The sequence below is a fragment of the Saccostrea echinata genome, unplaced genomic scaffold (genome assembly GCF_033153115.1).
Source record: "Saccostrea echinata isolate AGI-Se365-2 ecotype Australia unplaced genomic scaffold, CSIRO_AGI_Sech_v1 ptg000033l, whole genome shotgun sequence".
Classification (NCBI taxonomy): Eukaryota; Metazoa; Mollusca; class Bivalvia; order Ostreida; family Ostreidae; genus Saccostrea; species Saccostrea echinata.
In genome coordinates this window covers 22,107,261-22,126,234 of record NW_026889782.1, presented here as the reverse complement: position 1 = coordinate 22,126,234, position 18,974 = coordinate 22,107,261, and positions in this window count along the sequence as shown.

Genomic DNA, 18,974 nt, shown 5'->3' with positions numbered 1-18,974 from the left:
ACAGTGTTTGTACGTATTATATAATTGTAAGTGGAGTTTTACATATATATATATATATATATATATATATATATATATATATATATATATATATATATATATATATATATATATATATATATATAAATATATTCTTTTTCAGGTTATGGGATCTATTATGAATTCACAGTTATGTATCTTTGTTCTTCTCGTTATGGGAATATTACCCATAAATGCCACCACTTCTCCTTTAAACAAGGTATGTGCAATGTAGGGCACACCTGCATAATGGTTTTGCATTTTGACATCCTGAAATAAAACCTGAACTGGAAGATTTTTTGAATTTCGAAATGCTATGCTGCTTTAGTTGTTTACACAAATTTTTGTGAAGGTGTCAAGGTGCTAAGAAAGTAAGGTTTCAATTCAAATCTGGCCCTGTATTTTTTTTCTACATATAAAACCCCTAAAATGAGTCATTTTGAGGCTTGTTTTTTTTCTGTTTAAAAGTTAGAAATGTAACAAAGTAATGACGTCATTTTTGTAGAACGGTTCTCCTTTATGCCATATTTTTTTCCCTGATTTATCCTATTCAACTCATTTCAAAACTTTCTCAAAGCCAAATTTTTAGGGCATAATAACGCCAAAACCATATCTACTTTGTAGACTAGTTTTCTTCTGAAAACTGATATTTGTTCATTATTTTGTTGTAAAACATTGATTTGTGTCTGATTAATTTGAATACTTTTTAAAAAAAATTCTTCTTCATATGTTCTAAGTTTGACTACGCCGAAAAAATATGAAAATCTCTCTTAACTAAAGACCTTTGGTAAACAAGTTGGAAAGCCTTTCTTTAACTTTTCTACTTAGTATGAAATTTTATTTTGAAGAGACCTAGAATTTCGTATTTTAAACGTCCAGAATTTGTCAACCACGGGTCTCAAAGTCACGAAATCTATTTTCCGTCGGGGGGGCTTCGCCCCCCTCCCCAACCCCATACCAGGGCCCAAGATCCATCGCCGTATACAGGATATTTTGTGCCTATACTTCATCAAGATCCTAGCTACACACCTGTTAAAAAGTCACGTCCTTTATGCTTGTGATTTAAATTTCTTCAATCAAAAAGTTATATAAAATATCGCTAGAATTATAAGTATTGAAATCTCCAGTTTCGTATGAAAACTACGTTCATAAGGACACTTTGTTGTGATAATTATTTAACTTATTACTATTCACATCTCTTGGTAAGCCAAATATAAAATTTTCTTTTTTTTCCCTTGAATAAATGATTTTTCTTTTTAATAAAATATTTCAAAAAATCTATAAATTTTATTTACTTTCATAAATTTAGTAAAATGGTGTCGGCACTTTGCCCATGAATAAAACCCTTTTATTTGATAATGCATTACACTTGTAAAATGTGTTCCCTACACAGAGCAGAGATGTTCAACAGCAGAGCAAGAGGTCGGATGGATCTCAATATGACTTGCCATTGCATTATTTGGTTCTGATGCACTCCTTAGAGTCAAAAGTAGAAAACTTGGAGAAAAGCAGGAAAGTTATGTTGAAAGAAATCAAGGCATTAAAAAATTGTAAGTATTTTTATTTGAAAATTAAAATAAGTACAAGACTATTCATATTTTAATTTTCAAAAAGAAATCAGTAAACGACAGTATTAATTGTTAATTGGAATATGTTATATTCAATACAACAAATTTCTCAAATCTAAATGTATTTAGGCATGTAAGACAATTAAATTTTCCATCATTTAACGATATTTAAAGTACATTTAGCAATTAAGGAATATATACTCATGAATTAAAAAGAAATTAAACATGTAACTGTTTTAAATTAACCTTTTTTAGACATGCAATGCATATATATTTTTTTTAAATTGTTTGTCAACAAATACCCATTGTAGGTATAGGAACTGTGTTGATTAAAAGGAATGTAAAAATAAATTTCCGGAATTTGCTGAATAACGAAGTTTGTTTTGTTTTTTATAATGATTTGTCAAACATACAATTTAGCAAAGAATTTCGAAAACAGACGTATTGGGTCTCATATAAGTACAATGAGGTAAATTAACGTTTTCAACAGGTTCGCCAATAAATACTCTTTGTTCGTGTACATATCATTTCAAATGATGTCAAAGTCTGCCATTAGCAGTATTTGAAACTCCAGTATTTCTGAATTCTTTTTTTTCAAATATGTTTATTGAGGGAAAATTTATTTTCCAGTGACTGGATTCAGATGTGAGTATGAAATAAATAATATTCATATTGATTAATAATTGATTAATAAATTAATAATTAATTAATAAAAAGGAACATTTATAAAATGCAAAAAATTGGATTAAAGTAACTTTTAAGATATATAATTGATATAATTGTATGTAAACGAAATAAAAAATCAAAATTTTCTAAATATGCAAGAATGATGTTACAAATAATACGTCTCAGATGGGGGTAAATTAGGGGCAGACTGAGCAAAATCTCTCCTGAGTTTAATTACTTCTCTTAAGATGGTTAAAACAATTGACGAATTAATGCAGGTTACCTCTGCAGTATCCTCTTCTCTACTCCTGTCATTGTCAGCATTCTTATTATTCACAACATACGATTTTTACCCTCCTTATTTAACGCTAGAGTTGACAGAAACTTGCCATTTTTGGAAGATTTTTAGAAAGAATCTCTCGTAACGTGTTTCCAGGTTAGGACAAAGTAACAGCTGTCAACTCTCCTTTCAGCTAGTTATCTTAAACTAGCTTTGCGTTTTGCTTCTATAAAGTATTTGACAGCCCAGGAGTGAATCTCATCCTATTGTAGATACACGTATATAAGCCGACACTGCCTGTGCCAAAGTCTCAAGCTCTTCTGACTCCAGTTGGGCTTTCTTTCCCACAATTTTTTCAATACACGCAGACGAACAAAAAACTAACAAGGACAAATTATGATTTTTTTTTGTGAAATTGTGTACAGGTCTGTGTTTATGGTTTATGCTCCGTGTTTAACTTTTTTCAGTCCAAAACATTTCTGGTTGAGTCAATTTCAATAGTGCCCATCCAACACTTAAAAAAATTAAAGTAAAGATTTGAAAACAAAAAACAATACATACCGAAGTATATATCAGATTCTTGTAAACTCAGTATTTCTGTTTGGAATTTTAACCCGCAAAACATTTTTTTTGTGATTATTGTTTTAATAACTAACAGGTGAATCGGGCGTGGAAGGACAATACAGGAACCCACCTCCACCATGGCCCTATATACGGAATGTCAGCTTCAAGAAATCATTCCAAGAAAAACCTACCTTGACATACGGTCTATATCTTCTTGATGCCTCCAAAAGTAAGAAAGTTCGCATTCGTGCAGATATAGGACAAATCACCAATAGAGGTTTTCACATAAACCTGAGACCATGGCTTGACACCGAGTTATATAGTGCCAAAGTTAGTTGGATGGCGTGCGGAAAGTAAAATTGGCCGGAATTATGCAATCCCGTCATTGAATATGTGAAATGAACATCCAAATATAAAAATAAATTAATTTCAAACCTTCTTAGTCTTGAATTAAGTATGTATTATTTTTTTCTACAAGAAGATATCAAGTTTTATATATAAAATAATGATTTGATGCAATAAGAAAGGAATTTCGAAGATAGAAATAGCATTACGGGGGTTGTCCATAAAGTTCGTGGACAATGACGTTTTTGTCAAGCTGAATGGCCCTAGGTGTACATATACGTACTCTATACCAAATTATTTTTTTTCAAGAAAATTAAAGTCAGAATAATTTGGTTTTGATTATTTGAACTTAATATTCGTATGAAATCGAGGGCTTTAAATGTCGCAGATAGTGCACACGGCCCAAGGTTAAAATGCCATAAACTTTATTAAGTTTTTGGATTAAAATGATTATTGTCTTTTATAAAATAAGTCAAAGTTTAATAAAAATTCAGTGTGTCGCAAATAAAGTTGCTATCGTCATTTTTTTTAAATATTTTTATTACAGCGTATCGGACAGATAGTGAAAATATGAAAAAATGCAAGAAATATGTTTCAGAAATTGAGAGAAAAAGCGATGTCGGCATCCGAATGGAACAGCGTCCAATAATAAAATTTTGTTTTCATATCGTTGTTCAAAACGACGTCAGAGACAAAACTTTTCCTTCAAACATAACGGAAATTACTGGAATATATTTAGTTCATTGATTTGAAATTGGTATATACGATTTTTCAACGGTACATATAGTTTGGGAGGCACTACAAGAAGAGGGAAAACACTGTAATCTGATGAAAATGAGATATCCCTATGACTTTGTTATAAATCTAGCGCAACGTCGGACTTGGATGTGCTGCCTGTTTATACAAATTGTTTATTCTGATGACTCTCGTAAATTATCGTGTATTGTTTTGAATTTTAAAAATTGACTTAACTATGTTCTACATATAAAATATTGCACATAATATGCAGTGTGGCATGACTAAGAAAAATAGCATGTGTCCACACATCTGTGAGACCACACATCTGTGATAGAAATTCAAAATCTATATTTTTAACGTTATCGTGAAATTTTTACGTCAGACTGGGCCGTGATGCTTGCATATACAAAATATTTACATCTATAACGTTCGTAAAATAGTGTGAAATGGTATAATTTTTACACATTTACTTAATCATGGTCTATATTAAAATATTATCGTTCATGTTTTGCAGTGTAGTCTTTATAAAGAAAATTACAGAATTTGTCTGCGAACTTTAGGGACAATCTTCGTACATATATTGCATTTGTATATATATGAGAAATATCCACGAGTTTTGCAACTTTTTTCACTTGCATGTTTGTTTGTGTCTTAGTAATTTGTAATTTTATTATGAATTTATTCAAGTTGTATTCTCTCAAAGTAATTTGTAAAATTATGATAATATATAAGAATCCTTTACATTTTGAAAATCAAGGTAGAAAAGGATATCAACATACACCTTTATTTCGCAAATAACTGCTATCATAGTCATGCAAACTTTCTTTTACCGACAAACACATTGCTTTAAGTTGCTTCTCCATTAACTTTTTTTTTATTCTTTAAAAAATGATTTCATCAACCACTGATTATGACTTCGCAAGTTATTAAGAAAAAACGAGAGAAAAAAATCCCTGACGATGCACATGCTCTTGCTTTCGCAAGATACATGTACTTTCCTGTTGAGAAAATTTTGCGCCCCTATTACCATCTCACCATTAAAGGAGGTTCTGCTACATGTACATGTACATGATTGTCATTCCTGAGATAGCCTTCTCCATTTCCATTCCCTTCGCCTTTTTGACCAAAAAATTGCTCCAGGACCCTATGAACTGGAGTGTCACAATCTGTAATTCTCGCTGCTTCATTCGATCTGCCATTTTGTAATCCAGGAGACTAACAAGGGGAATTTCAGTGAGTTCACGACCGTTATTAAAAGTTTATTAAAATTACAGCCTCAAATAAATATCAGGTCAACAAAATTTTTAGTGAACTCTTACGAATAACTCAATTCGATTGGACTAACAAATTTAGGACTGTCTGATGAGTTCATCCTTCTCATAATTTTATCGATGAAGTTTAATATCTTTCTTTTCATGACAGAAAACACCACGTTCAGTGTTTTAATTTTCATGTGGAAATTTATTAATTTTTACTTAATCTGTCTTTTTATTGAAAACTTTACTCCTTTACCCATATTAACAAGAATTCAGAAATTTAAAAATTCTTATGATATAAGGAGAGATTTATTAATATTTCTAACTATGACTTTTTTAAAATCTCGCTTAGAGAAACAGCTGATGTTACAGAAAGAAATGAGCTCACTACTATGTTCCTGCAAGAGCGCATCCTTGAAGCTGAAAATAAAATAAACATTTGAAATATAAAGAAAACGTTTTCAACGCTAGAGACAAAAGTTGATAAAACTTCAATATTTCAAGTTTCTTTTTTAAAATAATCTTCACTGATAGCAGCTTGCTACACGTTTTTGAAAATAAATATTTCCTGGAGAAATATGTCATTGAATAAAATGAAATGGGAAAAAATGAAGGTCATATCAGAAAAAAAAATCAAATGAACTACGTAAGTTTGATTGATTGATTGATGCATGTATAAGACTAAAGTGTATAACTGTGCAACTCGTTCCAAATATTACCTCTTTCACGATGCATCCATATTACATATATTCCCGTGTTGATTTCCCTTAATAATGATATACATTTTGAAAAAAAGAAACTGTAAATTAACAATACTTACAAAATATACTTGTAGCTGTTCAATATAATGTCAACGTGTTTGTATCTGGCTTTCCTTTATATTAGCATTATTATAGTTTAAGAGAACAGACATATGATGTTCCCATGACTGATGTTTGTTCAAAATAAAAAAAAAGTCCTAGGGAAGCAAAGCTGACATTTCATACAAAATGCATATATCACGAAATAAGAATATTAATTGATATTCAAAGAACTAATGATGTCAAAAGCAACCCCCCAAAAATCACAGTGTTGGTATTGATTGTTATTGTTTAACGCCGAGTCGTTAATATTTCAGCTATATTTCGGCGTTACTGGAGATGATGAGCAGATCGCAATGTAAAAAAAATATTTGTACATGTAGTTATCTATAGTATGGAACAGGGTTTTTTTGTTCAACTTCAATTCTAACATATATTTATGAATACTGTACTAATTTAATTAATGTTATTTGAATATGATACATGCTAAAGATACAACTGTGTAGTATTTAATTACGACCTTTATCGGAGGAACATAATATCTCCCAAATGTTCATACGGTCAAACTGAAGATGTAATATCATAAAAATTGCTTAAATATACAAAGATTATAGAATAAGCATTTGCGAATGGAAAAGATAACAAATTCAGACGTGTAGGAAAAAATTAGAAGTAAACATAGATGCGGACACAGGTGGTGACTTTACTATGATTAATTGAATTTTTCACTGGAAGGCTCCATGAGGGTTACTGGCTGCGTGCATGTGTTCTAGTGGTAGAAACGAATTTTGCGTCTTCTTTTGCATTTATACAGGTAAGATCCTTTGTATTCTTGCGCTTTTTGAGTTAAACTTAAAATTTTAAGATGGCTTGCTTAATTTGCAAGCTAATATATTTTTCTAATGTTTATCATACTGTGTATTGTTTGTCTTTTTTAATTATGAATAATAATGACGAATTTTTAAATTTAACAAGCATTCTGAGAGTATTGCATTAGCAATACTAGTCCCCTACCGGCAAGTGTAATCTGGTTCCCGTTAAAAATTGAAAATGCCATAATTCCGTCAAAAATCATTAAAGCGGAAGGAAATGCAAACTTAATCTAAAACTAATCAACGTAAAGTTACATAACAAAAAATCAGCTCAATATCTGCAAGCCTTTAGAAAAAAAAATTGCGGAAAACCCTTTGAAATTGAAAAGGTCGTAATTCCGTCAAAAATCAATGAAGTGGAACGAAATGCAAACTTGATAAGTAACTCATCAAGATACACTCACATACCAAAAATCAGCTCAATATCTACAAGTGTTTAGGAAAAAATTGCGGAAAACCAAGTGGGACAGACTGACAGACAGACAGAGGACAGCAACGGACAGACAGACGGACGGACAGACGCAGCGAAAACCTATAGTCCCCTCCGATTTCACCGCTAGGGGACTAATAAAGAGTAGCCGAAGTGAATTTTGTTTCTTCTCTTGCATTTGTTTAGGTTAGTGTTAAGGCTACATAAAGAAGGCGTGGCCTAATTTATACAGGAAATGCTTACTGTGATATCATGCAAAAATAACAATTCTTCATCATATCATAAAATGCAATAATTTGAGAGTTTAACCTATATAATAGTATTAATCTACATCTAAACTTACCACTGCATTTATTTTTGTCGCTAGTTTAATCCCACACAGCAAGATATAAACAAGTCGATGATCGCAATCCACTTTTCGGCTTGACGTCATCATGGTAAAATTAGACGCATTTTATGCGCAGTAAGTGGCAGATCAAATGATTTTTTTCACAGTGAGAAATGCATTCTATTATTTAACAGAATATTATTTACAGACGCTTAGTAGACCATTAGCCCTTCTGTGTAACAATAATTTAAATTTCATAATTAAATTTTTTATCGAGAAAGTGTATTGAATTTATTATCCCGTGTTTTGTGTAAATGATAACAAGTTTGACATCGAGGTGCCTCGATAAATCGCCCTAGCGCAAGGACATACACTTAATAGATCTTGACCATTTCTTAAAAAGTAGAGGAAATGTTACTTAACGTGAAACGTGCTGCTACTTTCGTGAAATCCAGGGGCCCGTTTCATCAAAACTCGTAAATTTAAGACCTAAATTGGGTGTACTTCCGGGGCTTACGCCAAAATTTAGTCGGGTGTAATTTGCGTTTCACGAAGTAGCGTAAGACTAGTCGTAAACAATACGCTTAGTCTTGGGACTAAGTCCTTGACAACGTTGCACTGCACATGCGCAAAAAACATAAACATACGTTTTGTGTACAATGCAACAAACAATGTTGTTCTACATACATTGTACACAACACGGTCGCGTATACATTAACTTAAATGAAAAACTACATGAATTTTTAGGGACCTTGAAGAAAACATGTATCTTAGATCTACTTATTATAAAATATTAACTACTTACAACATACCATCTGATTAACTCCAAAATTAAAGGTCTAAGAAAAGAAATAAACGTCTTATAAATGTATTTATTTTGGAATATTTACATCCCCCCCCCCTCGATTTTGATACAGGAAGAGAGAAAGAGAGAATCCGTTACAATTGTATATACTTGTAAATATATGTAACTGCATGTGCATATGATGGACTAGTCTACTAAATTATTAAGAATCGATAAAATAATACAGAATATGCATTATCATGAAAAAATAGTCTTTTTTCTATTTTTCTTTGACATTACTTTGTACGCCATTCCGTTTGTTCCTAAAAATTGTAGTATTATTTCTTTTAAAAAATTTGGATTCTTTTTATTTTTCCCAATAAAGAATGGCAAGTACCATCGATATTCATTCTGAAATTTTCAGAAATGTATCATTCATTGTTTAAACATTAATATATTGTCATACATGGGCGTAATAATTGTAAAATTAGTCATTTCCGAGTCAAGTTTCTCTGATAGCTGATTTTCAGAATCTACCGAGTGACTTTGTTGCCCCTTGTCCCTAAGGTAAAATTCTCTCTCATTTGTATTCTACATCAGAAAAAAATTGACGTTCAAGTATATTTACCTAATCAACTGGAATCTTTTTTGTCTTTTGAACGTTAACAACTTTTTCTGGACGCAGGTGCGGGTCCGTGATTTTTTTCAAAGGAGAGGGGGAAAGGGGGGGGGGGCAGAGTCATCAGTAAACAAAAATTCCATCTGAGAAACTTTTTGACAAGCTAAAAGATTGTAATTTTCTTTCTCAGACCTGAAAACCTTATTGGAGGGGGGGGGGGGTAGGGTCCGTTCAATTCTTAACCTTAATAAATATGGTTCTTCCTACCAACGTACTAACTTAACTCTTTAACAGGGGTCCAAGGTTATTTTCATTTCTTACTCCAGATTTGTACGAGGGCTGTTCGGAAATTATTGAGACATTGTGTATATTCTTCTTTCTAATGAACGTCTTTCGGTGAAAAACTGCATATACGTATGACAAACCTAAGAATTAATAAAAGCAAAGAAAAAAAAATTTACAAGTGTTTTATTCTTCTTTTCAATGGTATATTGTGTCAATGGTAGGAATACCGGCGCAGTCACGAAATCAGATATTGAAAATATGCAACACCAACGTTCAAATTCCTGGTGAACCCATAGTACGACCGAAAATAATTTAATTTATGTATATATTTTTGCAATATAATTTTGACTTCATTTTACGCAAGTTTGTTAGAATTTCGATCAAAAATACGGAGATCATAAATAAATTTAAGCATGGTATAGAATTATGATAACGACAACAAAATGGATTTTGACGTCAAGGCGGCGAATCGATCATAGTTACCGTTGTACATAAAATTTTGTTTAGCGCTATGGAGAACTCTTTTTCAGACTAAACGACCTGCTAAAACAATAACAATAAGAAAAACATGTGTATGGGTTTGATTTTTTCACTAATATATTTTTTCTTCAACCAGACTGAGAGTGAAAACGAAAGCTGCTGACGACCATCAACTATTACGGACCAAATAACGTTGACCCGCGTTCCATTAATCAGTACTGCAAAATGCTAAGTCAACCTGTATATGATACTTCACGGCTGACGTGACGTTAAAATGACGTAGCAATGCTGCTTTAGGTCGATAGACACATGCATGATTATGATTTCATCGAAACTTGTCTAATTATCCTATAAATTATAAATTAGAAATTTTGCACATTTGTTTTATTCGTTCTTTATAAAATGTTGACGAATTTTCATGAATTTATCTCTGTCCTTTATGGAATAAAAGTAAATGTCTCAATGATTTTCGAACAGCCCTCGTATATAAATAACTCTGCAAATTGCTGCAAAGAGGAATGGACCCCCTCCCTGACCCCCCTCTAGGTCCACGCGTGTAAACGTGGAGTGAATAAGATATGGAATTTTCCAGAACGATAATTTAAAAAAAAGCCTACTTGGTTTTACGATGAGTTAAAAAAAAATGTGTTTTTGAATTACAGATATTAACCATGCAAAGCTCAAGAAGATCACTGTGCTTTTGTGGGAAAAAAAAATACTTTTTTTCCACAAAAAATTATGTTGGGAAAATAGTTTTTTTTCAAAATAGAAATTTTTAATAGGTTTCTTTTCAGTGAATGACACAAAATGTATATCGTGTAGTGGATTTACAATACCTCCTCATACTCAAAATACAACAATCAAATGCGTATAAATGCAGGATTGTCAAAACTTAAGATATGGTGTTAAAATGAACCCCTAATAAGGCAATCTTTTATGAAGAAATTTATTAAAGTAAGTTATGTAAATACTGCATGTCATTTACTCCCCAAGTGGGTGTACCCCCCTCCCCAATTTCCGCTCTCCCAAATCTGCATAGTTTCTGAAATGAAATTATGCATCGTTTGCATTAAAACACTTCTTAGAACCGTAATTCTTCTTGAATGAATGGCTAAATCGTTTTCAAATCAGTAAAGTCTCTTTATTTTATGTTTACGCCCAAACGTACGCCTACCCATGAGAAGACGTAAAAGGATGACTGCACTTAAGGACATGCGAAATTTGCGACAAAATAAACTTTCAAAACAAGCATTTTCCTTTTCATTGCAAGAATGGTCAACATCCAATCTACAACTTTATGTAATTACGTTTAATAAAAGTGTGTATTTACGAAGTTTGAATCTGTTTTCAAAGGCAGGGGTCATCACAATTTCTTGAATCTCCGTACGATAATGAGGACGCCCACTTTTTTACTGACTTTATACATAGTCAGCGCATGTTTGTCTATTGTTCTCCGTTTCACAGTAGTTGTATATTTGCATAAATAATAATGTGTCAAAAGGAGATTAATAGACAAACATGCGCTCATGGTTAAAAAGAGAAAAAACTGCCTCTTCTTACACTCGCTCTCTGTGTTGTAACCAAGGATTGTGACATGTTGAATATTATAATTCACCACGTGATGTCCTACCTCGGGTAACTTTGTGAATACCAAATTCCGTCACGTGACTTGTAAGGTAGCATGTTTTGTGCTAACTGGGACATTGTGTTCGAACACGTTAAGTCATCTGGCATTGATATACAATCTGCTTAAATTACATTGACGTGCTCATATTGTTAGTTTCGTTTTGAAACCTTTGTCAGAAGTGCCATTCAGAATGGAGAGGGAGATTGGAAAGAGTGATCATGTTCTTTTTTTCAAACATGTCACTGTTATTTATCAAGTCTAATTTAAGACCCATATTTACAATGTTAGCTCCACCTCTCATGCATATCTAATGTTCAATCAAGGGCAGTTAACTGTAAATTCACTATATTTGGAAAACACTAAGGACAAAAAACATTGAATCATTTTATTGTATCACAGTCTAAAATCATTTTAAGATTTAAATTTGGTTTCAAATTGACAGGATTCTTTCATAAACATACAAAAGTGAAATAAAGTTTAGATATAAAAGCAACAGAAGCAACCGAAAAAGACCCAAAAACAGGCGTTAAGTGCAGTCATCCTTTGGGCCTTACTTTAGTCCGGTGTAAAGATACGCTGTTTAATGAAACGCAAATCTTTGTACTAGTCCCGACTTTACGCCGGCGTAGCGCGACGACTGGGCGTACGACCCTTGATGAAACGGGCCCCTGAACGTTACTTAATTAACACATAAAATACTTGGCAAAGATCACGCATTTTTTTTCAGGTGGAGTCCCATTACTTGAAAGGATGAGTGCAGTTAAGCTATGAGAGCTGGGTCCCGGTGTTTTGCGCAAAATAAAATTCCAAAGTTCATAAACTTTATGTTTTATAGGTATTAAACAATGTCTTAAGAGCAGGTTTTGGTACATTATACTACATGAAAGTATTAAATAATGCAGAGCGACACTAGCTTTTGAGACGGGTGTCTAACAGTTTTGTCACATTTCTATTGTTATTCATATGCATACCAGTTTTCAACGACATTGTTTACATCGAGCCGCAACTTGTCCATTGGTCTCATTTGCACAGAATGTGTATTTTAATTTAAACTTCAACATAATCAAAGGACAATGTTGGACAAATTGCGGCTCATATCTAATTTTTTGAAAAAGGTCTCCAAACTACGGTCGAATTAGCCACTAAATTAACAGTTCACCAAGTGTCAACGATTGATATTATAATCACTTTACTCACGTGACATTCCACTGTTCGATACGCTAAGGCTTTCATTGAGCATTTCATTGTGTTTTTTATTGAAAGTTTCTATTGTGACAGTATCTATCGTACTTTCAACTTCAAACTATGGAAGATTTTTGCGCAAATTTTAATAGGGTTTGAAGATTATATGTCTCTTATTTTACTTTGTATTTTTCATTACGGGTGTCTTGAAAGAATTCTGGTATTGACAGTGTGATTAGTAAGTACATGTACAGGCTCATGTCGCCTCTGTATAATGGTCTGCAGGGCGAGACATCTTCCCCATCCCTAAACACTAGAATCATTTATTATTTGTGCACCATAAAACTACACAATCTCTCTCTTCTCCATTTAAATTCGCAGTGCGAAAAAAATCATATATGTGCTAATGTTTACATTCCACATCCATGCGATTTAAATGACTCCACCTATTTGCGGATACCTTAAATTCGTAAGTGGTCCCGTTCAAATTTCCGGAATTTAAGGTTTGTATATGTTCTTTTCAATGACATTGTCTGTAATTATAGAAATATGTATGACAAAAAATTCAAGGAATAAATATCAAAAGAATATGCTTGCACAATAATCATAGATTAATTAAGCGATATATTGTAATGTAAAGCTTAAAATGGGTAGCCGAAAAGGTTCCAAATGACGTACTAAAGTGCACTCATTCTTTAAATTAATAAAATGCGAATTCAAGTTAAAGCAGCAGCACTTTACAGAAAGCACAAGATGTAAAGAAACAATTTATAAATTAAAATTTTACTTTGAATGAGGGTATGCCCTTGCGGTATTTAAATTTGTTTATGACCTCTATGCTCCATGGTCCTGAGTGCCGAGTATAGGTATAAATTTGCAGCCCTCTACCGGCAAGTGGTTGCGTCTCGATATGAGTGAAAAATTATCGAGAGGAACGTTAAACAACAAACAAATCTATGCAGTACACATGATATGCATTTATCACGTGACTGTCAAATAAGGTGACCAAGCTACATTAACTACAGAGTGGGGTATACTATGATATTTTAATTTACGTTAAAGTCATGTGATAAAATAATAGCTGTACAAAAACCAATTCAGTTTGAAAATTGTTTGCTGATTTCAGGCCCTCCACACTCTCCTATTTCGTCGGTTTAGATGATTTCCTTGCACACTTGTTTTCACGGGGCGGGGGTATCGGGTTGTCTTCCTTGGCGGGTCCGCCGCGCGCTCCCGACGTCCATGTGCGTATCTCGAGAGTTCACACAACAGAAAGGAATGTGGGGAGAGATTTTTTTTTCAAAGACATAGACATTACAATAATACAATATCATTTTGTAAAATGAAGGTACACAAATGTTTTTAATCTGTTTTTGTCAAATGTAAACAAAATATGAGAGTTGAATTGAATTGAACATATTTTATTGACAAAGAGTCAAAAGTATCAGACACAAGTTCAGAAAATTAGGTAGTCTTCTCCTTGTACAACATTTTGTAAATAGCCAAAATATAAATATACATGTATATACATATTGTTTATTACATATACATAGTAGTAATGTAAAGAAAATAAACTCTTCTTTAAATTTACAAAATATAGATTTCTATTGTAAAAATTAAGAGCTACTCTCTGTAACCACTTAAACTTCTTTGCCACGCATGGTCACCGATTTTGATGAAATTTTGCCCATTATTACAACTTGACACCAGAAACATACATCAAATAAAATTTGGTTGCTATGTGTCTTGGTTGCCATGGTTACAGACAGAAAAGTTTGAAAAATCGATATTTTCAGCTACTTTGAATCTTTATTGAGCCTTAATAAAGAATAAGAAAAACAAACAATCCATTCTCACAAAAACATGACACCTTGTTGCCATTCATGCTATAAAGAAACTATCTGCTATATATCTCTAAGTAAGTAGTAACCATGGGTCCATTTGAAATACATTTTAAATGCAGAAAACTGCTGAAAAATGCTTAGTTATCACTCTTGATAGGCGTAACATGATCAAACTTGATCAACAAATCAAGAAAAACAATAAAAAATATTTGACCTTAAGTAATTAGGTATAGGCAATATTTTTCTATAAATAATTTTATGGTTGCCATGGTGATACAGTGTAACCATACAAAATTTGTTGCTAAGCTTTGCCTAATGCTACTATCCTAAGGAAAACATTGAAATTCAAGACTGGCAAATGTACATGTTTAGGACCTTGTAACACAGATAACATAAGAAAAATTGATATTTATTGCTACTTTGCGGTGTAACCATGGAAACAATGTACCAGTGGTTAACAGTGATATTTTCTTATTGCTTTAGGCATTTAGTTTCCTTTTAATTAAGAAACATTTTATTTAAATCACCTTGAATGGTACTTATCTGATGCAACTAGAGTTGAATATCATATATTGGTTAAATTTGGTGAAGAAAATAACACGGTTGCTATGGTAACCAAGAAGGGAAAATGTTCGATTTTGTTCAATTGATAGCAATATTAAACCCCATGTGGTAGCTTCTTGCATCCAGTTACGCAGGTAGGTTAAGGCTTCCCGTAGAATATGACAGTGCACTCTGTGCCTTCACATCTCCGAACTACCAAAATATGACGTCATAATGGAAAATGACGTCAGGTCACTGCAAACTTGAGGTGTTATGACGGGGAGAGTGTCATGAACGTAACACTTTATTTCAAACTACATGTAAAATGCTAAATAGGTATGACAAAATTCACGGGTCGTTAAAGGTTTTTTAAGTCTTATATGTCCGAATATTTTAAAAATACACCGCTTACCTACCCTTGATTGAAATTCTTCATGTTCAAAATGCTTAGGAAAAATATACTTTTGAAATGTACTCTGTTTTATACCCGTGGTTGGAGGTAGAATTTATTTTGTGTGTATAAAAGAGTCTGGCGCAGGTGATTAATGAGGATTAATCTGAGAATTTTTGTGGAAATCTGTAAGAAGAGGTTGTTCTCTAACTGAATCTTGCTTGGGAAAAGTGTGTGTTGGCTTTGTTTTAATACAGATTACGATATTGTGTGGAAAATACCCTCAAATTTGTAGGTAAGTTGAATTTCTCAGGAAATATTTTGTACCCAAGTAATACTACGACTTTTCCCAAGCACATTTCGGATACACAAGGATACGATGAGTTTATTCATATAACGAAATGTTTATAATTATTGTGTTAATCAGCTGTGCCGAAGCGATTTATATGAAACACTTCAAAAAATTATAAATGACCGTCACGTGATCAACAAAGTCATGTGATATCATAACAAATACGCTAATATATAGCCGAGGAAACCCTTTATATAAATTGGAAGTACTAAAGTTCAATACTTATAAATTAAAACCAAAACCGACCTCGCAATGACATATTATGTTTTGAGCGCATTTTAAAGCTTCGGGAAGCCTTAACATAGCTGCGTAGAGATTGTGTGGTACTCATAATTGCAAGTAAGGTTAGTTGTTTATAAATATCAATCATAAAACTTTTGGGAATCTTCATACAAGGGTACGTACCCAAGAAAACAAAATATTTTTCAGCTTTTTATACATATATTCTCTGCTTTTATTTCTATAACAACGCTACATTAAAAGATTTTATTTGAATTTTTTGAAATATGAAAATTAGGACAACACCACTGCCTTTAAAAATTAATCACTAGCTATATAGAAATGTATTTTTTAAAAAGATAGGATCAGGTTAAAAGATACAGAGAGTAAATTTTAAATACCTTTGCAGTATTAAAACCATGGCAACCACTGCCAACCAATAAGAAGTATCAAATTTCGTCCTTGGTATGCGTTACAAGGATCTTTATCTATCTAATTTAATTGGTTGCATTTCAACTTACAATTGCTTTTATTTTTGAGTGTATGGCCTCATAAAAATGAATGAATAAAATTATTACTTTTGAATACTTAGTTTTCATGGTAACGTGTATAATAGTTGATTTCCCAAATATATTTATTATGCATTTAAGACATCAGGCCATCAGCTTTTGGAAACATCATTATTCCCGCACTTTCTAAAGAAAGTCCGGGTATATTATTATTACAGTGCAGGGAACTAATTTTGTTACAGCATCAATGCTGCTTTGAATGCTTCCTTTGCTTGCTGATTTGAATGCTTCCTTTGCTTGCTGATTTAATGCTAGTTATCCTTATCCTAATCCTGATCTGATCCTTATCCTGATGCCACCTTTACTGGTTCAAAACTAGGTCAATGCTAATAATGCTACCGGAAGTAGGATTATCCTGGAGGAAGTGGATAATTTAATTTCAGCATTGCTATTTTAAGCCATAAAAAAAATATTTTTTTGGTAATTTTTATTTGTATTTTGTATTAAATAACTTTCTTTTATCTGTTTACATTTTTTACCGAAAGAAATTTAGCGATTTTTAACGAATTTCGCTTTGTCAAATTCCAATCGTAAAATTGAAAACAAAAATAGCACAGTGAAAGTTGGAAGTAAATCTTGCGAAGTTATCGTAACTGAGTTGTTTGACAAAGGCTAGTTGCCCACTGCAATCCAGATAATTCTTATGAGGTATTGCTTGCACCCAACGATGCCTTGATTTCCCCATTTCTGAAGCGATTTCGGAAGAAGAGCCCCAATGTGTTCAACGTGTGAGCAAGGAAACGTGATGGACAATGAACATGATGAAGTTTATGACAAATCCAGATGAAAATTTATCATGTTTCGTGTGAATATTTCAGCAAAAATATTATGCTTTAAGTTGTAAAAGCCGTTTCCAAGGAACCATCAGATCATCAGTACACTACCATGACTCAGATGGTATGTAAACTATGTAAACAATGTTTTTTTAATTATCAGATTATATAAGGATGATGTGAAACAGATTTACAAATAAATAAACACTCAAAATTCTCAGCGATTCAGGCATTTAAACATTTAAATTTTAAAGGTCAATTTTTACAATTGAGAAAGAATTAAATGTATGATTTTTAGAGATTCAGATGCAGTCTTCTGTAGTGAATTCACATGGTATCAAGTTAATACATAACCTGACCGACTGATAACCAAGTCCACTCAAACCTAGTATGTCAACTCGTGACCAAATCTATAGACTGGTATTGCCTGTCTCTTTCGTACGTTCATGTATATTGCGCATATCAGACAGGCAAGGCCAGTCTACCAAATCTAGAAGTCAACTGTTAAACAAAAGTATGGTTACGGAATTAACCCTTGCGGTCTTAGTTTTGAGGGGAGAAGTTAGGTTGTACCCTATCATGTAACTGACCTGTGTCTGGTTTACGAGTAGATTGTACGTAAGGTTTTAAACAGATATATTATAACAACATTTTTCAAAAGGCAGAAAAGTAACTTACAATTAAGTACCTGAATAAAATGCTACAAGAAAAAGTAAGGAAAAAAGAAAGTTGTCCCAAGTCAAATAAAACTATTTTGGGATGGAAAGGGTTCTAAGGCTGGGATGATACAATTTCTTTTTTATATTGATACTTTGATATGTATCAATCATGATATTTGAGCTACGATATGATATGTATCAAATATTTTGAATTGGTCATGAAGTCTTATTTTTGTATTGAAAAGAACAAAACATTTCATCACAATTATGAATAATTTATTTAAAGAATAAGCTGTATATCCGTTGTAAAACAAACTTACTTCACGCAAGTGGTGTAAATTTTTACTGGTATGTATTTTAAATAAATATTTCTATTTAACATGTTTATTGTATATATATTAAAACCAAAATGTAAGTAAACAAAGAAAAACGCTTGAATTTTTTTGAAATATTTAAATAATTCTACATACATATTGATATGCGTACCATGCTCACACAGAATTAATATAATCAATTAATCTTTTCAGCCCTAATGGCTCCTTTTAAATTTTACTGGATTAAAGAAAAAAAATTAAAATAATGTTTGAAACTGTGATCATTAATTTGACATTAAAAAGCAAAATAATGTTCTATTTCTAAGTTACTAAGGCCTAAAAAAAAATATTGTGTGTTTCGGGTAACACTGATGAAAAAATTAGGGTAGGTAGGTAGGGAAATTTTTTTTTTTTTAGTTTTTTTTTATATGAAATGACCACTGAAACAGAGATAGAAAATCATGAGAA